The sequence below is a fragment of the Chamaea fasciata genome, unplaced genomic scaffold (assembly GCF_029207755.1).
Source record: "Chamaea fasciata isolate MVZ Bird 193981 ecotype frontalis unplaced genomic scaffold, bChaFas1.0.hap1 SCAF_1, whole genome shotgun sequence".
In the NCBI taxonomy this organism is placed as follows: domain Eukaryota; kingdom Metazoa; phylum Chordata; class Aves; order Passeriformes; family Sylviidae; genus Chamaea; species Chamaea fasciata.
This window is the reverse complement of record NW_027094086.1, coordinates 56,739,060-56,759,291: the sequence shown is the minus strand read 5'-3', so window position 1 is coordinate 56,759,291 and position 20,232 is coordinate 56,739,060. Positions and strand designations below refer to the sequence as shown.

The following is a 20,232-nucleotide window of genomic DNA, read 5'->3' as shown; positions in this document are numbered from 1 at the left end:
AAGGCCTTTTTTTCTGGTGGTAACAGCCTTCTGCAAGAATACTTGCCACTATTTCTGCATTATTGCTACAGGCCTATCTGTTAAATCTTAAATACTAATGAATCATTAAAAAGGGTATTAACATATTTGCTGGCTCTATAAGTGTATCTTATTCTTCACAGTTTCATAGCAATTTCTATTAAAAACCTCATTAAAGAGATTATTGTGACATGCTTTGAAACAGCCGCATTCATTACATATTATCTATGTACTGGAATTTGGGAAATTAATGCACCAGGAAATGAAATTACTCACCCAGGGTCTCTGAAGATGTATGTTCAACTCATGATTAAAATCCAAGCTGTAGATCTGCATTGTGTTTGCTGCACGATTTTTTTTGCTGTTTCTTTTTTCCTTTAAACTACATCAGTTTTACATTAAGATGGAAAATTCCACTGTGCTGCTTTTGTTGTCAAACTGTAATTGGCATCTAGCCGATTACTTAAGTGTGGCTTGTTTGTTTCCCACCTTTTACTTTGGGTTTCAAAGCATGGAGAGAAAATGGGATAACTGGGAAAGAAGAGCCAGGCTGTGGGGAAGGATGGGCAGAGAAATGGAAAGGCAGAGACCAAAGAACTGCTCAATTGATGGAGTGACTGTGAGATCGGCTGCTGCTGCAGCTGTTGTGAGTCTTGTATCTACAAATGGTCAGAATTGCATGGGTTTTCCAGCCTTTCAGTGTGGGTGGAGTAGGGAGAAAAGAGGGTTAGAGGCAAGAGAGGAATCACAAGAGGCTGTGAGGGAATTGCACACTGGGCTTTTCCTTACGTTACCTGCTCTGATGTGTCCACTGCCTGGGTGGGTAGTGTAGAGATGATAGATATTTATTTTCATAGGTTACATCCTCTGCAAAAATATGATGTTTTATGTGTCTGCTTCCAAACTGTATGAGTGGAATCAACTTTCACAGTGCCTACAGCTTTCTGATTTATGTCTTGCAGATGTGTTGCCCTTGTCTCTCTAGGGGACTTGTACTGGTGTCCAGAGGGAACTTCAATTGCAGCCTTTAGGGGAGAAACCCAGCAAGGCCCTGGTTACAGGGTATTTTTTTAGCAGGTATGATGAGGGATCCTGTCCTTGGGGCCAGCTGTCCAAGAATTCTTGACATTTGTAGTAATTGTGTCTGTTGTAAAGCAAATAAATGTCCTTACACATCAACATATCATCAATACTTAGTCATCATAAGGGGTTAGAAATTTATTTCTTAACTTCTGTTTTACTTTCAATGCCAGATGGAGAGAAATGAACAAGAAATTCAGAGCAATAAAATTGCAATTTATCTATATAGACAGATAAGTGAAGAATAATTTTCATTTAAGAGAATACGTCTTCATTTTGGAGACACCCTGAATATATCTTAGCTTTAGTTTGAGAAAACAGATGTGTGAAAAATTCATTTGCAATAATGATAGTAAAGAAATTAACATATGTTTATATTTTTCATTCCCCTTCATCCATTTTGTGGAACACCATTCATCTGTAAACTACTATATGCACATGTATTATTGCAATAAGAAAAATGTTTCGAGTTAGACATGTACTTTCTTTTTTTCCCTTTTCTGCAACTTGAGAACTGCTATCCAGGAGGTTGAAGATTTAAATGTGGCATCCATATAGTTCCGATGTAGCAGATTTAAAGGCTGTAATGCCACTGAGCATCCAGCAATCTAACCATTTTGAGTCATAAATCCTTTCAAATACAAAATCTGCAGTATAGTATCTGAAGCTTCCCATTTCCTGCTTTTCTTATCAGTAATGCTTCTGTTTCCTGAGACAAGCTAAATGTAAGTTAATCTTTTGATCTGTTTTAAAAGATAACTTTGTCATGCAAATAAAATGAGGCTCAGTCTCCAGTTCAATTCTCTTCCATTTAGATTTTTATACTGTGCATCAGAGGGACTACTGACTACCTAGGTGTACCTTGTGAATCCAGATTTTGGATTGCCCATGATTATTTCAATTGCTTAATTAAAATGTAAGTAAGTCATACTCTTAGGAAATATGAAGCTGCTTAAAAAACTGTGTCCTGTTGTAAGACTTTACTAAACCTCAAAGCCTGCACTTCTGTAAAGTTCCAGCGCTTGAGGAAATTCTCAGAATATTGAAGTAATTGGAATAGAAACAATACACAAATGAAGAAACAAAGTCAACAACTATTTTAATGAGGAGGCTGTTGTGTTAAAAATAATTTGGAAAACTAAGCTCAGGCTTTTAAGAAAACATTTTGCATAAAATATTTTTCTATATATTAAGATTATTTTTATTTTTATTTTATTTTATTTTTATTTGTAGCATATCTGGTGAATCTGTGAGTGTGGTGAGGCACAAGAGTAGTTTTTCCTGAAAAGTTGTGGATATCACATCCCAGGAAGTGTTCAGAGACAGGTTGGATGGGGCTCTGAGCAACCTGGTCTAGTGGAAGGTTTCCCTGCCCATGGCAAGTGGGTCAGAACTTGATGGTCTTTAAGGTCCCTTCCAGCCCAAACCATTCCACGATTCTGTGATCCTATGAATTCAGAGTATACCACTTTCTTGATGGAAAACAAAACCCCAGTCCTGTTTAGAGGAATACAGTATCTCCAACAATTTCACTTACATACAATGGTGAACATGATTTCCCACACGGGAAAAAATAGGAAACCACTTGTAAAAGAAAAAAAGAAAAAAAAAATCACAGGGAAAGAAAAAGGGGGGAAAAGTCAAGGTTTATTGATATCTCATATTGAAACTCAGATTTCTTCTTCCCCAAAGAGTCTCTCTCCATAAGAAGAAAATTAATAAAATACTTGAAATTTCTGTGAAAATTGTTGTAGATAACAGGAACACAAGTCAGCTTAAGAGATTGAGAAGAGTAACCTTTATCAGTTTTTTCTAAATTTTTACAAAAAAACACATTACAAATCATATGTTTATATAAATATATTAGCTTTTATTTTTTCTAAAAGTAAATATATTCAGTTAGCAGCTTTTTGGCTTAAAAAGTTGTATGGAGTAGAATTTCTTTATTCATCATTTGGTGGATTGTGTTTGTTGGTAAGGTGAAGTAGAAGTAAGTGTAACTGTTAACACTGTGGAATTACAGTAACAGAATGGAGTCATTGGCAATATTGACAATCATAGAAAAATTTAGGTTGGAAAAGAACTGTGTGTTGTATTCTCCTAAAAGATGCCTAGTGTTATATAGATAAATATATGCAAATTCTGATTTCCAGTCAGGTTGTTGCATTGTGGAAGGTGTTTTAAGTAACTTTGATGCTGAGTCCATCTCAAGCTTGTGCCGGTTATTACTCACCTGAAATATTAATTTTTATTGTCAGTTTTTGTTCAAATTACACTTATTTATTCATTAGAGAATTTTAATGGATTGACTCAAGCTTTACTTTTGACTTCAAATTAGTCATATTGTTCCAATTCCAAGCAGTTCCATTAAAATATGGTTTGTCAAAGTGCAAAAATGCTTGCAGTTGTCCCAAGACAAATCCATTAAAAATGTAAGATTGAGGCTTGTTTTGACAAATTTCAACATGAGTCATGAATACTTGGGATTCTTACACCTTTGAACAAGAATTTTCAAGCTGCATAATTTTGATCCCAAAATAATACCTCGTTACATATTATCACAAATAAATCCTCAGATCTTACGATGTTACTTTTTATACCTAGTCACCGACTTATGACCTATAAAAACTGTCTTATCTTCTCTTTAGATTTTTTTAATCCCTGAATAATAGATAAATGTTGAACTGTGGTGTCTGAAAAAAAGAGTTCATTTTGGATACATAGCATGGAAAAATTCTGTTTTCTTCTGGTGATGAACCCTGAAGATCCCTGCTTCATCAGTTATTATAGTATCCATGCATACTGCTATAGATTCATTGGTAGCGAAAACTTTATTCTGATATTAATTTTGGTGGGAATTTAGACAATTTCTGATGCAACTGCACCAAGGCCTCCAACCTGGTGTTTCTCAGAATGTGAAAGTAAAAAGCACACGATGTTTTCATATTCCAAAAGTGAAAATGTCCTGTTAGGGGGGCACTAGATGTACAGAGATTGAATAAAATCATGTCACACTGTAGTCACTGATTCCATGTTCTTCGAAAGGGACCACACAGTTCGTTTTATTATTAGCCTCCAGCTTTGTGGAAGCAAGGTTGCTTTCTTATTCCTAGCTAGCCTCTTTCCATTTTTTATCATATCACAACAGAAATAATCACAGTTCTCAGGTGCGGCTTGGACAAATTTTAACAGCTGAGTGACATTCACAAATTCAAAATAATAATAATTTGTAGGTTTTGGCATTTTTTTTTCCCACAAACTTTTTTTGCAGTGTTTTGCTTGTAATGTTACCAGAGTTTTTTCTGGGTTTCTCTATGAATTTAATTTTCAGTTATGTTAATACTGAAACTGAATTTCTGTGTGTGCTTTAGCCAACATGGAAGCATAGTTTGCAGATTCATCTGCAAAGCTTACCGAGAAAGTGAAACTGCAGTGCATATATCACAAAAAAGAAAAAAGTTGTGATAATCCAGACATCCTGGATGAAACTTAATGTAACTCATAAGGAAAATACAGCTGTCTTGCATCCAATCTATGGCATACATACAAAAGAAAAATACAATAGAAGAATTTATTTTGAAAATAGGGGAAAGTCCTTATCCTCCATCAAGAGCACTTTGGAAGATGATGGTCTCCATTATAACTAGCATTTTCTCCATTGTGACTAACCCACATGGAATTTTGAAAAAGGTAAAAGAAATTACTTAGTCAGAGTAATAGAAATTACTCAGGTCATCAAATATCTCATTTTTAAAAAAATTTCAGACATATGCAAGACAAAAACCTATGCCAATTCAGAGGGCATCTGGCATTGCAACTTTTTCTTTAAAAGGAAAATATTTAGAAATGGAAGAGGGAAGAAGGATAGAAAAAGATCTAGCTATGCCCATGTACTGTCTGTGTAGCTGTCCATGTACGCTTCAAAAACTCTGTAATTACCTGACCAGTCATCCCATTTGGTTTCCCTTTCAGCCTTATGACTAAGAGTAGAAAGAACTCTTTTCCAGGAATTTTCCATGCATGCCTATTCAACATGGGTCAGCTGAAAACTGAAAACTTATAAGAATCATTATGTACATTTGACAGAATAGCCTTCAAAGGATAAGCAGTTGGTCTTATTGTTTTGTTGATTTGTTAGCCTCAATGTAGAAAAATTATACTTCTCTTTCCCGTTCTCCAGAGTGAAAATAGATACCATTCAACATTTGATTGCATTTCACAGCTAGGAAATAAAAGATCAAAAGGAAATTTCAGTTCCTAGAATCTGAAAGACAAGCAAAACAGATTTCTTATTTGGTTCTATCCCACCTGAGTTCTGGCAGAGCAAAGCTCTTATTCACAATGGATTAATTTTCTATATAATTCTGAAAGCTAGATGCAGTAGAGATCTGGAAGCTCATTTAGTCCTTTTTCTGGCCAAGGCAGCACTGATTTACCAGCTCTTTGTTCCTGGATGTCTCTGCTGGAGTTAATCAGAAATGATGCAAGAAACAAGGCAGTTACCTTCCTGTGGGATGTTTCTCTTACGTCCTACACCTCTACTAGGCAATCACCTTACAGATTTGAGTTCTCTGTAAACCACACAAAAAGTGAATTTGGTACCAGAGGTAAGTTTTTTTAAATGATTCTGTAGGATTCAGTATTCTCAGCATGTGGGATTTATCTCTTGGTTTGAGCACACTAAAAATAAAACCTTAATCAACAGCAAACCCCTCATGCTTCAAGTATGTCTATTTAAATCAGCTACAAAGGTAGATAATAATTTTGAATAGAAATGAATCTTTTTCCATTTAAAGAATCAAGATTTCTGAGAACAATCATGTTCAGTTCCTGGTAGATATGTATAAACATGATCTGATCTGAGGAGAATGAAATGTATCACCAGTAAAGATAAATATTACAGCTTTAATCTACACTTCAAATTAAATATGTTATTAAAACCAGACTCTAGAGACTGTATTTATAAATAGGTAGTAATAGTAGAACTGTTGTCAGTCAGGCTTTATCTTACTTTACTAGCACCTTTGTCACTACCGAGTATTTTTACTCCTGGATGACATGTTGCTGTGATTAAATAAACAGTAAACTTTAAATTTACATCCATGTAGACAGTGTTTTAGCTTACTGCTGACACCAGATACAAACTTTTTCTTGTCCTCCACACTGTAAAATTTGAATGTTGATGTTCATCTTTAAGGTGTTTCTTTTTCTGCACCAGGGTAAGAGTATTGAGAAAGCTCAATACTTGAGTGTTAGTCTCATATTTTACTGTATATGGGTCTTGTTCTAAAAGATTCACATAAAAATAATTGGAACCCTGGTATATGAAATGCTTTTTAAGCTATCTTTTTTTTAATGGAAAAAAGAAATCTGGCCAACATACTAGAATGATCACTTTATAGGTAATTGAACTTTTTTCCAATTACAACATGGGGTTTTTTGTTAGGATTTATAAGATTCCCAATAGACATCACTTTTCTAAAAGCATTAATTTATCTACAGTCCCTCAGACAAATAAACAACCCACTGCAAAATCCATTTCTTCTTCTTCAGTTAATCAACAAAAAATTTTAATAGACTATTTCTTTTTCTTGTGATTTGCATGGTGTTTAATGCTTTGTAATTCATCCTTTTAGTTTTAAATATTGATTGGCTGAGCTAAAGTTGTGAAGTGTGTGCCTGTAAAAGCATGCAACTCTGTGGACACATACATTCAAAATAAAACTTAAGCTTGCTCTATGAACTGGCACAGTGAAGTTAAGTAGGTATTATTAAGGTTTTTGTGTCAATCACAGCTGAAGCCTGGTTTATAATTTATATCACGCCACCAAGGCATTGAAAATTGTCAGGATTTATCCATAATGACCTGTTACTGTTGGACACAGAGATATTCCTGCACCAGCTTAAGCAGGTAACTATGCCATTGAGGAATCTGCAGTGCATGCTTCAATGACAGCTGACAGCAGAATATAGATGTAGAATATATGATTGGCTTTCAAAATTTCCATTGAAAGGAAATAGAAGAAATAAATGGAAATAATGCCATATGGCATTATGCTCGTGATGGAGATTTCTTAACTAGACTAAATGTGAAATGTTCTTCACATGTCAATCATATCTGCTGGCATATGCATAAATTTGAATAAAGTAACTTGGATTAACTTTTGCTGTCTTGTAAAACAATGAATGTTTCTGCACTCAATCTGTTCAAAGTTGCTCTAATACTACATTCCTGGTAATCAACAGAGGTGTGAGTCTGATTCTGCTTTCCCATGTGCTTTGCATAATTTTTATAAGTAGAAATACAAAGTGAGTAAATTTAGTGTGATTCTGATCTGCATAGTTGGAATCCTTGAGTGCTGATGCTTAATGAGTAGAGATTTCAAGGAGTGATCTAATTGTGACAGCAGTGTCACTAGATCCAGAAACTCAAGTGGTAACAAAACCCTGACACCACAAGATCAAGATGTAAAAAATGGTTGGAGATAATGGCCTGCTCTTCAAAACAAAAACAGAAAGAGAAGAAAGAAATCAGGTATTTGAAAATCATTATGCATGTTTTTCTTAGTATTTTGACAATATCTGTATTTATTTTCTTTTAGAGCAAAGGTGTCTTTATAAAAAGAATGACCATGGTGGTTGCACTCTTTAATATGTGGTAAAGAGGCTATTGAGTGAATAACAGATCACAACAGCTTTATAGTGTCTTAGGTGTCAAAATAATACTGGGGAAACTCTATTTAGGACTCTCCTCGTGGCTTAGTGTCTGGTCACAGAACAGCAATTCACCCCACCATGGTCTGGGTGGTCTGGGTGGGCTGAACACAGTTCTTCAATCAGGGAAAAAGTGAGGGAAAAAAAAAAAAAAGATGGCTGAGGGGGCAGAAGGGCCTGAGATCCTAGGAGACACAGGAGACTATAACACTCCTTACAGGGATCTTCTCATGGTGTACTTTCCTCCTTGTTGTAGATGGAAGACCCTAGAATTGGTGATAAATCATCACTTAAATAACTTTTTGGTGCAATCATTCTAGTGATTTTTTTTTTTTCTAGATGTGTCCTTAACTTCATTCTGGAGATTTATCAGATTATGTAGTAAAAATCCTAGACATATATTGTTCCTTTTGCCTTGAATTTTGGCTGAAGGTTTCCTGTGGCATTTGTGAAATAGGTGAGAGAGAACTCTTCCAGACTGCACAACGTTATCCATCCTTTCTTTATGGCCACTGACTGAAACAGTTCCTGAAACAGACTGACAGAAAAGAAATAACATTCAGGATATTATATCAGAAACTTCACAGGTTATGTAGCTACAGGATATTCTTACATGTGGATGCAGTGCTGAAATCCTGCACCATAATTGCAAAGAACTTGAGAGTTCGTGCTGCCTCTTTTACACATGAATGTATGGGTAAAGAACACTCTAGTTATCCCTCAGGAAGATACTTGCCAGCAGGGTGAATCTGAGGTGTCCTTTTTTTCTTCCTGCAGAGAGGGCATATATCCAACAGTTTTCAGAACTGAATTCGAGGGACATTTTTTTTTATTCTCAATGTTCCCACATTTTATGAGTCACAAATCCTCCTGTACTAGGAAGACAAAACTTATACTTTCAGAGAAAAATTCTTTACGTATTTTCTAAGATACACTGATTATGTAAGAGTACTAAGTATCTTTACTCCATCATTCTTAATGAGCTGCTTAAAAGTGATCTGTATTTTCTTATGTACAATGTTTTGGGATGTGTGTCTGAAGACTGATTTTAAGTTGAGTATAAAACGTGAGGAGTAGAGATTGAAGTCACTATTAATAAAAGAAGCATTGGAACTGGAGATGTTACACAGGAATTGTTGATCATTGAAAAGATGTTAATTTGTGCACTTGCTGACTGGAAAAAAGGTATTTGAAGCTGCAGGTGTTGAAGCTTTAATTTCAAAGAAGAGTGTGAGAGAGTGGTGCACTGGGACAGTCCATTGGACAGGGCTGTATGGAGGAGCATCCTATACTTTTCATCTGAGGTGACCACTCAAAATGCATTGAACAACTGGTGACATTTCACCAGTTGCCAGCCATGTATCTAACAGCAGCAAAGCAGCACCAGGAATTCCTGCAATCCTTCTGCCTTTTGTTTTAAACTATTAACTTTTTCAAAGAAATGTATACAGAGAAAGTATATACTTATAGTCTTTAGAACATCAAAAAGAAAAATTGAATGACTTTTTTTTAGAAAGATGTTGGAAGAAGTATTGGGAAAACTCCTTTTTTCTTCATATGATGTGCATTGTCTTTTTCTGGTTTGTCTGGGTATTTTTTTACCTTTGGCCACTTGAGGCATGGATACATTTATTTACTTCATCCTTTCCCAGACCTGTCTTTAGTCCTTTGCTTCTTTTCTGTTCTGTTAAAGCCATCAGTACAAAAGTTACTCATCTGTGATGGGACATTTTAAACTATGAATAAATTATCAATTTACAGAAAAAGAGTTTAAGGAATTATTCTGGCCAGGAAATTCAGGTTTTGGCATGTTATCTCTATATCTGCCTAAAGTTCTTAGTCTGTTTTTTTCATCCATGCTTGACTCTATGGAGTATTATAATGAGGGTGTATAAAGAGAAAAGCTAAGACAAGTTCAACAGACAAATATTGGCTTAAAATCATGATTTCCATTAATATCTGTACATTTAGAACTTCAGACTTCTCAAATCTGAAGTGTATTCCTGTTCTTGTTCCCAATGTGGCAAAATAAATTAGTGATAATTTACATGCAAAATGTCTTCCAGGTCCAGGACTCTGTTGAACTTGCTGGATATATTTTAAGCTCCCTGTACCGACACTACAGAAAATTTTCTTCCTATTGCACTCTTGTATCTGTGATGATACATGATGTACCCTTATTACTTGGTTAGTACTTTCTATTGTCATTGCCCATAATGATAATCTTACCCTTTTCTGTCTTGCCATATTGAAAGTAAGAAGAATTTCTTTGTCAGCTGCTGTTCAGTGCAATAATTTTCCCATTTCCAGACCACCTTATTAATGCCTCCTACACAACCACGAACCATCCTCTGACTCATGCTGCACTGAGGAGTACTGATAAGTTCATCTGGCTTCATGTGCTTCACACATCCTTCCTAAACCACTTGGCCTTATTAATAGTTTGCTCTCGAGGCTGCATTGCTTCAAAATGCAGTGGTCCCTGAATTGAGAGATTTAAAGTTTTCATTGAAATGTCATTAAAATGTTGATTATTTCAAATTTAACAGAAGCAGAAATGATTGAATGATTTGTGAAGAGCTTTGTGAGTCAGAACTCAATCAGCTAAAATTGGATCAGAAATCTTAAAATGGACGATGAGCAAATTTGCAATGCAAATTTAACTTAAAATATAAAAAATATAATAAACATCATTAGAGAGATCTTAAACTGATGTTGATCTACTATGAACCATGCCTTTGCCACTGGTCTAGATAGAAAGTTGAAAGTCTTCAGCAGTGAAGAATTATATGATATATAAACTATTTAATTAAAAACTGGTCCTTATGGCAGAACAGTGTTGTATGTTTATTTGCATTAAAAACAAATGAAGTTATAATAAACTGGAATATCTTTGTCCTGGGTTTGTATATTTGCCTTTTCAGAACTGCTAATTTAAACAACAATTTCTATATATTTGGAAAATTCGATTTATTTTCTCAGGAATTTTATTTCAGTCAGGTATTAAAATATTGCTGGTTTGACTTTAAAATTTCCATGCTATACTATGAGTAAAATGGGAAAAATATTATTTTGATGTAGTGACTTTTATATCCACAGTGTGAATTATTCTGAGTTGCATAATTCTTTGGGGGGGTTTTTGTTGGTTTGGGGGGCCTTGGGGGGTGAGGTCTCTTTTTTTTTTCTTTTCTTTTTTTTTTTTTTTTTTTTTTTTCTTTTTTTTGGGGAATTGTGCAATCTGGGGTTTTTGTGTTTTGTTGTTTTTTCTTTTTAAATTTGTGGGTAACTTGTTTTCAATCAGTGACAATGAACCATTTTCTCAGGGGATATGTTTTGCTAGGAACTCAGAATAAGAATGGAAGTTCATTAATAGAGTATTTAAATGCCAGATGTACCATGAAGTACTCCCGTTTTTTAAATAGAGTGATCAACCTCTTCTGTGATAGCAGAGACAGAGCTTTTCTATTCTTGGCTAGTGTGATGATATCCATGCCACTCAGCACTTACTTCTATATTAATGCTCTTCTGCCTGCCAAAAGCAGCACGTTGCACAGCTTTTTTTTCAAGTCCTTGTTCACCTGAAATAACTTGCTTTCTATTTATCTCTATCTCAATTTAGAATGTGATTCATAGGTCTACAGTAAAAAATTATCAGACTCTTAAATGGAAGACATGGAAGCAAGAATTAATCCTGAGGGACTTTCATTCTTTGGGTCTTAGACGCTGAGCTCCCCAGAGCCAGAATTATCTCTGTATCTTACACGGTGTCAGCCACATTCTCAGCACCTAATTAGAAAGCAAAAGGATGGAGACAAGTGGAGATAATTTTTTCACACCTCTGCTGTGATTATTGACCTGTTAAATTCTGCTTTTCTTACTTTTTATCTTTTATGATGTACCAAAGATTGGATGCCCCTTCAGTATAAAATGCTAAAAGTTAAGAATCAAAACCAGCCCTGTTGGGTGTACTAGAGATATGTCCTCTTCCTTTCTGAAGGAAAAGCTTAGATAAAAAGGAGTTATAGAATTGTGGAAAACTCAGGCTGGAAGAGATGTTCCAAATTCGTCCCATCCATCTCTGGCTTCTGAGGGAGGAGAAGCATATTCTTAATGTGTTTGAGAAATTCCCATGTTGGAAATACATGCATAAAGCTTTTGTGAGGTCATACTAAAGCATGTAACCAGCCTTACAAGGAGATTTTTTCTTATTATATCTCACCTAGATATCTCTTGTTTAATGATGATTTCTTTAATTGTAGTCCTCTAAAAAAAAAAAAAAAAAAAAAAAAGAAAAAGAAAAAGAAAGTGTCATGTTACCAGCCTTCATCCTTCATCTTCTCACCCAAAGAAGTGGTGGACATCCTATCTCTGGAAATGTTCAATGTCAGGCTGGATGGGACTCTGAGCAACCTGGTTCAGTGGAAGTTGTCTCTGCCCACTGCAAAGTGGGTAGGAATTAAACCATCTTTAAGGTCCCTTCCCACCCAAGACATTTTTGATTCTATGCTGCTCTGATACTTCTGCACTAAACAAACACTGTTCTTTCAACTTCTCAGTTCATGATTCTAAATTTAATCAGTTCTTGTCATCTGAATTTTCTCCCATTTGAGTAAAACCTTATTTTAATAAGATAAATAGTATGAAGACATATTCCACTTAAGGTCTTACCATTACTAAAGGAAGCAGAAAAATGCCTCCTTTGTCTTGTATATAGCTCTCTGTTGACATACCTGAGAAAATTTTTCTTTTGGAAACAGACAACGTGATAACATTTTTGATTTTATTTCGTTAGCAGTCAGAGCATCTGTATCCTTTTATTCATCTCTGAGGAGTTGTTTTTACTTTCTTTTCTTTCTCTTTTCTTCTTTTTAGTTCTTACCATTTTGAATGTTCAGTTAGTTACTAAGAATAATGATGCTATTCGGTACTCTTGGTTACTTTGTTTGCATTGGAATGTGCTATGTTAAGGAAAAAAAGTTGTAACATTCAGTACCCATGAGGACTGCTGTGCTTTTACCAAAGAAAGATAAAATTAGGAGGTGTGTTTTATAGTTCCATATGAGCATTGCTTTGATGAACATGTGTCAGACAGCTACTACAGCTATTACCTGACCTTAGTCTGTTCTGTGATACTTTGGGGATGACCCCCACATCTTGTCTGTTCATCAGCTGACACATCCTGCTGTCTGGTAAGTTTGGCCGCTGGCAGGGTAAATTTTAGGGAGCTGCAGTGAGAATTGTCCTGCTTTTTCACATGTATGCCAAAAATCAGTCCAGGAGAGACCTGGAGCACATCAGGCATGACTACATGGTGCTAGAGGGGGTGAACAGGGAAATAGGCAGCTTAGATGGAGTCTTCTTCTTGATTCTGCTGAGGAAGGGAAAAGTCCTGGGAAGAGGAGGACAATTCCATGGGCCAGGACTGAGTTGCAAGGCTGGTGTCAACAGCAAGTTGTCTTTTATCACCATGGGCTCTTTTATTGATTAAGGAATGCTAGAAAAAGACAGAATCCACCTGAGCATAGAGGGCAAAAGTATCCTTGGCACCAGACTGCTGAGGGGAGCTGCAATAGGTGAGATGACAACCCACATGTGAGAGAGGAAATGGACTGGGCTGACAACCAAAAGGTGTGTAATTATATGGACAGGATTTTTTGTTTTTCCTTGAAAACAACAAAACAGGGCACAAGAGTGACCATTCCAATTATGCCCACACAAATAGGGAAATGCTAAGGGACCACAAACGGAATCTAATGGCTTAAACTTTTTTTTTTTTTTTTTTTTTTTTTTTTTTTTTTTTGAGGGCAAGTACTCTGCTACCTCTATAAGCCAAAAATACTTCATCTTCTCAGCCACTCTTCCATAATTTTGTGCCACTGCAGCCACCACTTGGAAATTCAATTTAAATAAAATATGGTATTTTCTCTACTATCCAACATAACTGCTGTGACACCCAGTAGTTAAAACCAGATCTAAGAGGTTTGTTACTTTGTTTTTTTTTTTTTTTTCCCCCACATTGTAAACATGATGGATGAAATTTTGAGATAATGAAATTTGGAAATTGCATCACAGGATGCAATTTCATGGGAAAACAGAAAGTCTACAGCGACAGTGTTAAAGTATTCAGAATTAATGAGATAGTTTTGTCTAGGACAGACAGAATAATATTTTATTTGGGGAAATACAAGTTAACTTGTGAAATGAACAGAAGCAGATGAAAAGCAGAGGATAAAATAAATTACAGATTCAGATATTTAAACTTCCAAATACTCCAAAGGAAATCACTAAGAGGTGATTACTATTTGAGGTCTGAAATGTTCCTATCTGCAAAGGCTTCTGCTGCTGCATATATTTCTAATGATGAACCTTTCTTTCAGCTGGCCTGCAAGACAGAAAAATAATTTATAACTTAATAAGGACAAAAAGAAATGGGAAGAAAACTTTTGGTAAAAAATATTGATGATATATTGATTTCTTCTGTTTTCTTACCTGGTACCAAGCTGCATAACAAACTTATTATGAAACAAGTTAGGTACTTCCTTCTTCTCCAATATATTTTCAGCCCATAAAACAATTTATTCAAAGGATCTGAGAAGCGAGACAGCAATATTGCATAGTGTGTCTTCATGCTACACTCCTGGGTGTTTGACTTCTGGGGCTGGCAGCTTGGGTTTATACCCTATGCATTGCCTTGGCACCCGTGGTTTTCACTCTTGAGAAACACTGGACCCAGTAATCATCCTTAGGATTCAGCCTGATTTTTCACACCCCTTCTCTTCCCCTCTCCCTTGCCTGTTCTCTTCTCTATTCCTTCAAATGTGATATCCTCTGCTCTGCCTGTTGTACACCCCTGAAGAGACTTGTGGAAGGTGTGAGTAGCTGGGCACAAATGCACACACACACACACATGCAGGCTCTGACAGCAGTGTCCCAGCACAGCATTTCCCTCCCTTTTTCTGCTGTGAGACACCACAGGTCATCAGCAGTAGGTGAAGGCCGAGCACAGTACCCTGTGTTACTCCTGTCTGCTCTTTGAACTGTTGCTGCTAAGTTTATCTTCATCCTGAATCAATGAAATTCCTGGACAGGATGAAAGTCTGGAAATCTGACCTCTCAGATCTTCAAGATTCTTCTGCGGGTAGGTCTTGTCATACTGCATTATATGGTTTTAACAGAAGACTTCCCTAGCAACCAAATTCTCCTTGCTGGAAGTTCATGAGTGCTTATACCTGAAGGGAGAATGATTTTCTCACTCTTATTAGAACTGTACTCTTTCTCTCTCTCCCTCCCTCTCTCTGACTTCTCCCTTGCCTTGCACTCTAGGCAACTAAAGTTCAGCTTACAACAGGAAAAAAGAAATCAACAAAGAGTAATAGAATAGATACAAAAAACCTGGAATTGGCTAGTGAATTACAATTGTGTGCTAAATATTTAGTGTATAATGCAGAATTAATAATTTGTACACAAAGATTCACCAGATTTTTCACAATATAGCTTAATATATATTTAAAGGGATGTTTTAAGGGTATAGGAATATAAATACTTTCATTTTAACTTTTATGAACCGAACAGCTGCTATTAGTAAAATGCATTCTTCAAACACAATAGTACTGCTGGTTTCTGGTCTAATTGTAGAACTGGTGTCAGTAACTCAGTAAAACTGAAAAAAGGAGGAAAACCTGTGTTTTTAGAAACTCAGCAAAATCATGCAGTATGTGCTAATACAGTTGGAAGACGTTAGTTTAGGAGCACGCATATAGCCTAATTTAGTCTGTTCAGGAGGGGTGAAGGGGTCACTCAGAATATTTACTCTTCAGAGAACTGATTTTCTTGGTGAAAAGAAGACCCCCAGAGAAAGTTTGATTTCCTAAAATTTTAAGCCTTCTTTTCATGTGCAATTATTTCTTTTTGTCACTGCTTACTACAAGCAGAGGAAGAAAACTGTGTTTGTATGTGGAGCTTCAGCAAACAAAGTGGGACCTGGGAGCTAGTCTCTGCTGTAGAGCTGAGGTAGCTTTGCAGTTTTGAAAAGTTTGCTAAGGTCATTAGTTATTTCTGATAGAGAGCATTACCTTCTAATTGAATAAAACAGCCTCTGAAGAAACAGTATCAACTAATGCTATCAGAGGCCAAAAGAACAAAAAAAACCCCCAAAACCTAAAAACGAAACCCCAAACCAAACCAAAATGAAGTGGACATGAAATGAAAGGAGAAAGTCTGAAAATCTCTACCGAAGAATGGGGACCAAACTTTCACATAAGAGTTTTTTTGACTTCTAAGTCAAAGAGTTATATTGACTTCTAAGTGCTTGTAGCAAGGGCAGGAGAGGATGGGGTGAAATGATACCATTATTTTATTATTCCTTCAAAAAAAGGAACTTTTCTCAACTTAAACTATTTCCGTGCTGCAGGATTGTAGTTTAGTTGCTTGATTTTTTAAATCCTGGAGAGTTCATTTGCACTCTTTTACAGCTCTATATTCCCGATATTTGCTTTCCAAGAAAAATATTGAAAGATTATACATTATAAAAATATGACACCTTGCATTTTTTTCTCCTTTAAGTACCTAATAGCAGATAGACATAGTTAAAACTGCAAAACATGATGAGATTACATGCTGCCAAAAGAGGCTGGTGGAGGATAACAAGCATATGAGCACTTTCTTACTAAGGAGAGGTCTGTGGACTTTTCTGAGTGCTGTCACCTCCTCCTACTTTCTGTTCAGGAAGCAAGATGCTGTGACCATGGGCAGAGCAGACAGCAGTGGCAGTGTCTGGCATGAGCAGCGGGAAGGCAGAGTCTATTTTTATCAGGTGCAACTTTAAATTTTGATTTTAGCATTTCTGAAGTGTTGACACGTGGCGTGTCACCTTGAGCTGTGTGTGTGCAGGGGTGAAGGTGTGTGGGCGCGCTTTTCTCCTGCAGAAGGGATTCTTGGAGCGGGAGGTTTTCAGCCCACATGTACCAGGCTGAAGGCAAAGAAATTGTGTTTAGAAAGGTGCTAAATAAAGTAAGTGATTGAACAGAGGAGAAGGAGGATGAAAGCATTGCGCTGATGCTGCTGTCAAAATAAAATGGGACAATTGCTTAAAACAAAAGCCTGGAATTCTTTAGTGTACTTAGAAGATTTAATTAGAGCTACGTAGGCTTGATTTGCCACTGTTTGTGCCTTATATAATCATATAAATTGTTCAAGGTACCTCATTGTAATAAGGGGAGCCATTTAAATTATTCATCAAGAGTGAAAATACATTAATCTTGCTGCACACTCTCAAATAAAATAGATATGCAAACAAACAAAAAAACAAACAAAAAGCCATGATGTCTGTGTTTGAAAATGGTTATAACAGAATGCAGAGCAGACAAGAATCTCAAAACTGTTTCTATTTTAATTTGGCTGTTTATTCCTTGTTCTCACTATTATCACAACATTTATTATTTGTATACATGCAAATTATACAGCTATATCAAGATTTCTACATGGAATTTCTTCACTGAATTTGCAAGGCAACCTTCGCTTTGTAACATACTTGCTATGGTATATTACAACGTTTAATATTATATATTATCAAGCAACTGGGATATATTGTTTGGCAAATATTACACAAGAGTTAACTAGTAAATTTTAAGACAGAGGCGATTTTCATCTCTTTGGTGGAAAATGTTTTATCTCTTTGTTCCCAGCTGACCAAATGTGCAATGTACAATTTTCTAGCAAATATATGGCAAAGCAGAAGGGAAGAAGGCTGGTTGTTATACGGTCCTGTCATTTGGGTCAGGTGGAAATGCTCTGGAAGGTGGGAGGTAGCATCATCGTACACAAAATTCCCTATTAAGTATGTTTACAGAGGAGAAACACCTGGAGTTCAGGGTGGCATTGTAAGGAAACAATTAGGACAGCAAGGATGTACCCAGGAGAAGATGGGGAGATGTCAACACTCCTGAGGAGAATGTGGGTAGCAGTAGGGCTTGCTCATGGTGGAAAACCAGAGCAAACACTGCATAACGAAGGGCAAGACTTCTCTGGCAAGAATAGGTGGTTTGTTGTAAAGCAGGCTGTTGCTGGAAGTTAGCAGTCTGAGGAAAGGATCTGACCTCTAAGGATATGGTGTTCCAGGGAGAGGATGTGTTTTGATCACTTTTTCATTTACCTCTCTTCCCTAACAGAACTGAATAAATCTGCAGGTCTGTATCTGCAAGGTATATGTAAAAAAAATTTATCCAATTTAATGTAGTGAATTTTGAGGGACTGCACTTCAAGGAACCTATTTTGTAAGTGCAGAGTCCTGTCATAGCAGTCACTCAGTCTAATTTGAATACTACTTAGACTTCCATGAGTAAATTCTTGCTGGAATTTGCATGATAACTTAAATGATTATCCAGCCTTGGCAGTCAACTTCAGTAATAGAAATTTAGCTGTCTTTGGCAAGCTGTGTAAGGAGTTAATTAGCTTCACTGTGTTGTACCTCCTGTTTGGTTTAGTGAATTTATCTCTCTTCTGTCCTTGCCTGTCATTAAACTTTCAGTCTCCTTGATTGCAGTCTACGTGGATCTTCAAGTCCTTCATTAATTATTTTATGTAAACTCATTAGACACTGTTCCTTTTGTCTTTCTACATTTCAACATTTTAATCATATTTCCAGTCTCCAAAGGCAGAGGGAATGTAATTTTTCTGTGCTGTATTCCATTGATAAAAAAAAAATGCAAGCTAGACTTTTTTACTCTCTTTTCACAGAGACTGAGAGACTCTCTGAAGTTAGAGACTCCCACAATGGTGTCTCCATCCTGCTAACATGAGTGGAATCACTTTTCCCTAGGTAGCCTACTTACCTTCCAGTTGTTGTCACAGATATAGACAAACACATTAAAAATATTATATAGAGACTTTTTAAACTTAAAAACATCTAATTTTAAAAAAAAATCTCATGGAAGAACTTGAAAGATTGATCCTTTTACAGTGTAAGAAAAACAGTGTGTTCATTAATCTTTTCCAACATTAAAGTCTTCAGCAAGATGATCGTGCTCCTCCTAGCTTGTGAGATATAGGCATTACAAAGCTGACTTTAGAAATCAAGTCTGAATGTCAGAGAAATTGACAATCTTTCTATTGCAGACTTTCAAACATTTATTTTCTGAAGTAGCAAACAGTAAATTATATTACTAAAAGCAATAACTCAGAGCAAAGGGATTTCACTCAAAATCATTTAAGATATATGTATGGTTTCTATGTGGTTGAAGTTTTGAATTTGCCTGGAAGTCTTCTTTCATACCACAGACAGATTATCAGACAGATTTTTCCCAAGTAGAATGTATGAATGGATAAGAATTTTATAAAATTTAGGTGGTGTGAGCTTTTCAAATAGGAGAATTGCAGTTCTCAGGCTGGAATGTCTTTTAACATCATTTACTAAAGCATGTCCTGAGGGTCACATCAAACCATTTTCTTATTATAACAAGTGTGAAAGAAGAACAAAATTATGCCAAATTTAATTAGATTGGCCTAATAATTTATACAGCTGAATATTTGTTGAAACTATTAATAGAACATTCATGTACTGAAAGTTTACAGAAATAGCCTTCTTGCAATGCCATCACTGACTCGCAGTTCCATACAGACTGTTTTGGCTAAATGTGCACAAAAATATAGTCATAGATAGGCATAAATTGTATTTTTCAGCATTTCAAATTATTTCAATATCATTCTGCAATAAGTCAATTTCATTAATATTTGCTGTACTGAAATTGTGGATACTAAACTTCCCTGAATGAATTATAAGCAGGTTTTTGCTGGGTTTTGCGGTTTTCAACAGATGCTTTTGACGTGTCTGGGATACAAAATAATTCCATGTTTACCAAGCTAGGAGGAAATGCTGCTTTTACTTGCCCATGTAAAATTGGAGATTCAGTGCAGCAAGCTATGTGGAAAGGATTAATGTTGATTGGGCAGATATTGTCATTCTGTGCAACTTGTCAGGAAAACAAAGCTTTGGTTCAGATTTCAAAGAATGTACACCAGTGGATTGTTCTGATCAGGAAAACTCCAGGACTGCCTTTCAAAACATTACAGCCTCTGACTTTGCACTGTGCTTCCATGTAGCTGCTGGGAGAAACAAAACTATATGCTGAGTTTTCCTGTGGCTGGTAAGTAAAGAAGAAAATTGTAAATGTTTTCAAAATAGGAACTTCTGAGGCATTAGCACTTTTACATAAGTAAAATAACTTTTCAATAACAAGTGAGGATTTACTTAAATACCACATTCCAATTAGCTGCATATAAAAGGTAGCAAAGTTAACAATAAATCTTGTTTTCTCAAAAATAAGCTGGATTTAGGCTTGTCTGATCTCATTACAGAACTTCAGACCTGTTTGTGAAAAACTGGTTTGATATTAACAATCACAGAATAGAATAGAATCATGGAAT

General features: G+C 35.9%; 1 pseudogene; it reads left to right on the top strand.

Annotated features, from left to right (window-relative positions):
• The first annotated feature begins 580 nt into the window (after positions 1 to 580).
• Positions 581 to 20,232, top strand: part of LOC136290553 (uncharacterized) — a 29,074-nt pseudogene continuing 9,422 nt past the window's right edge.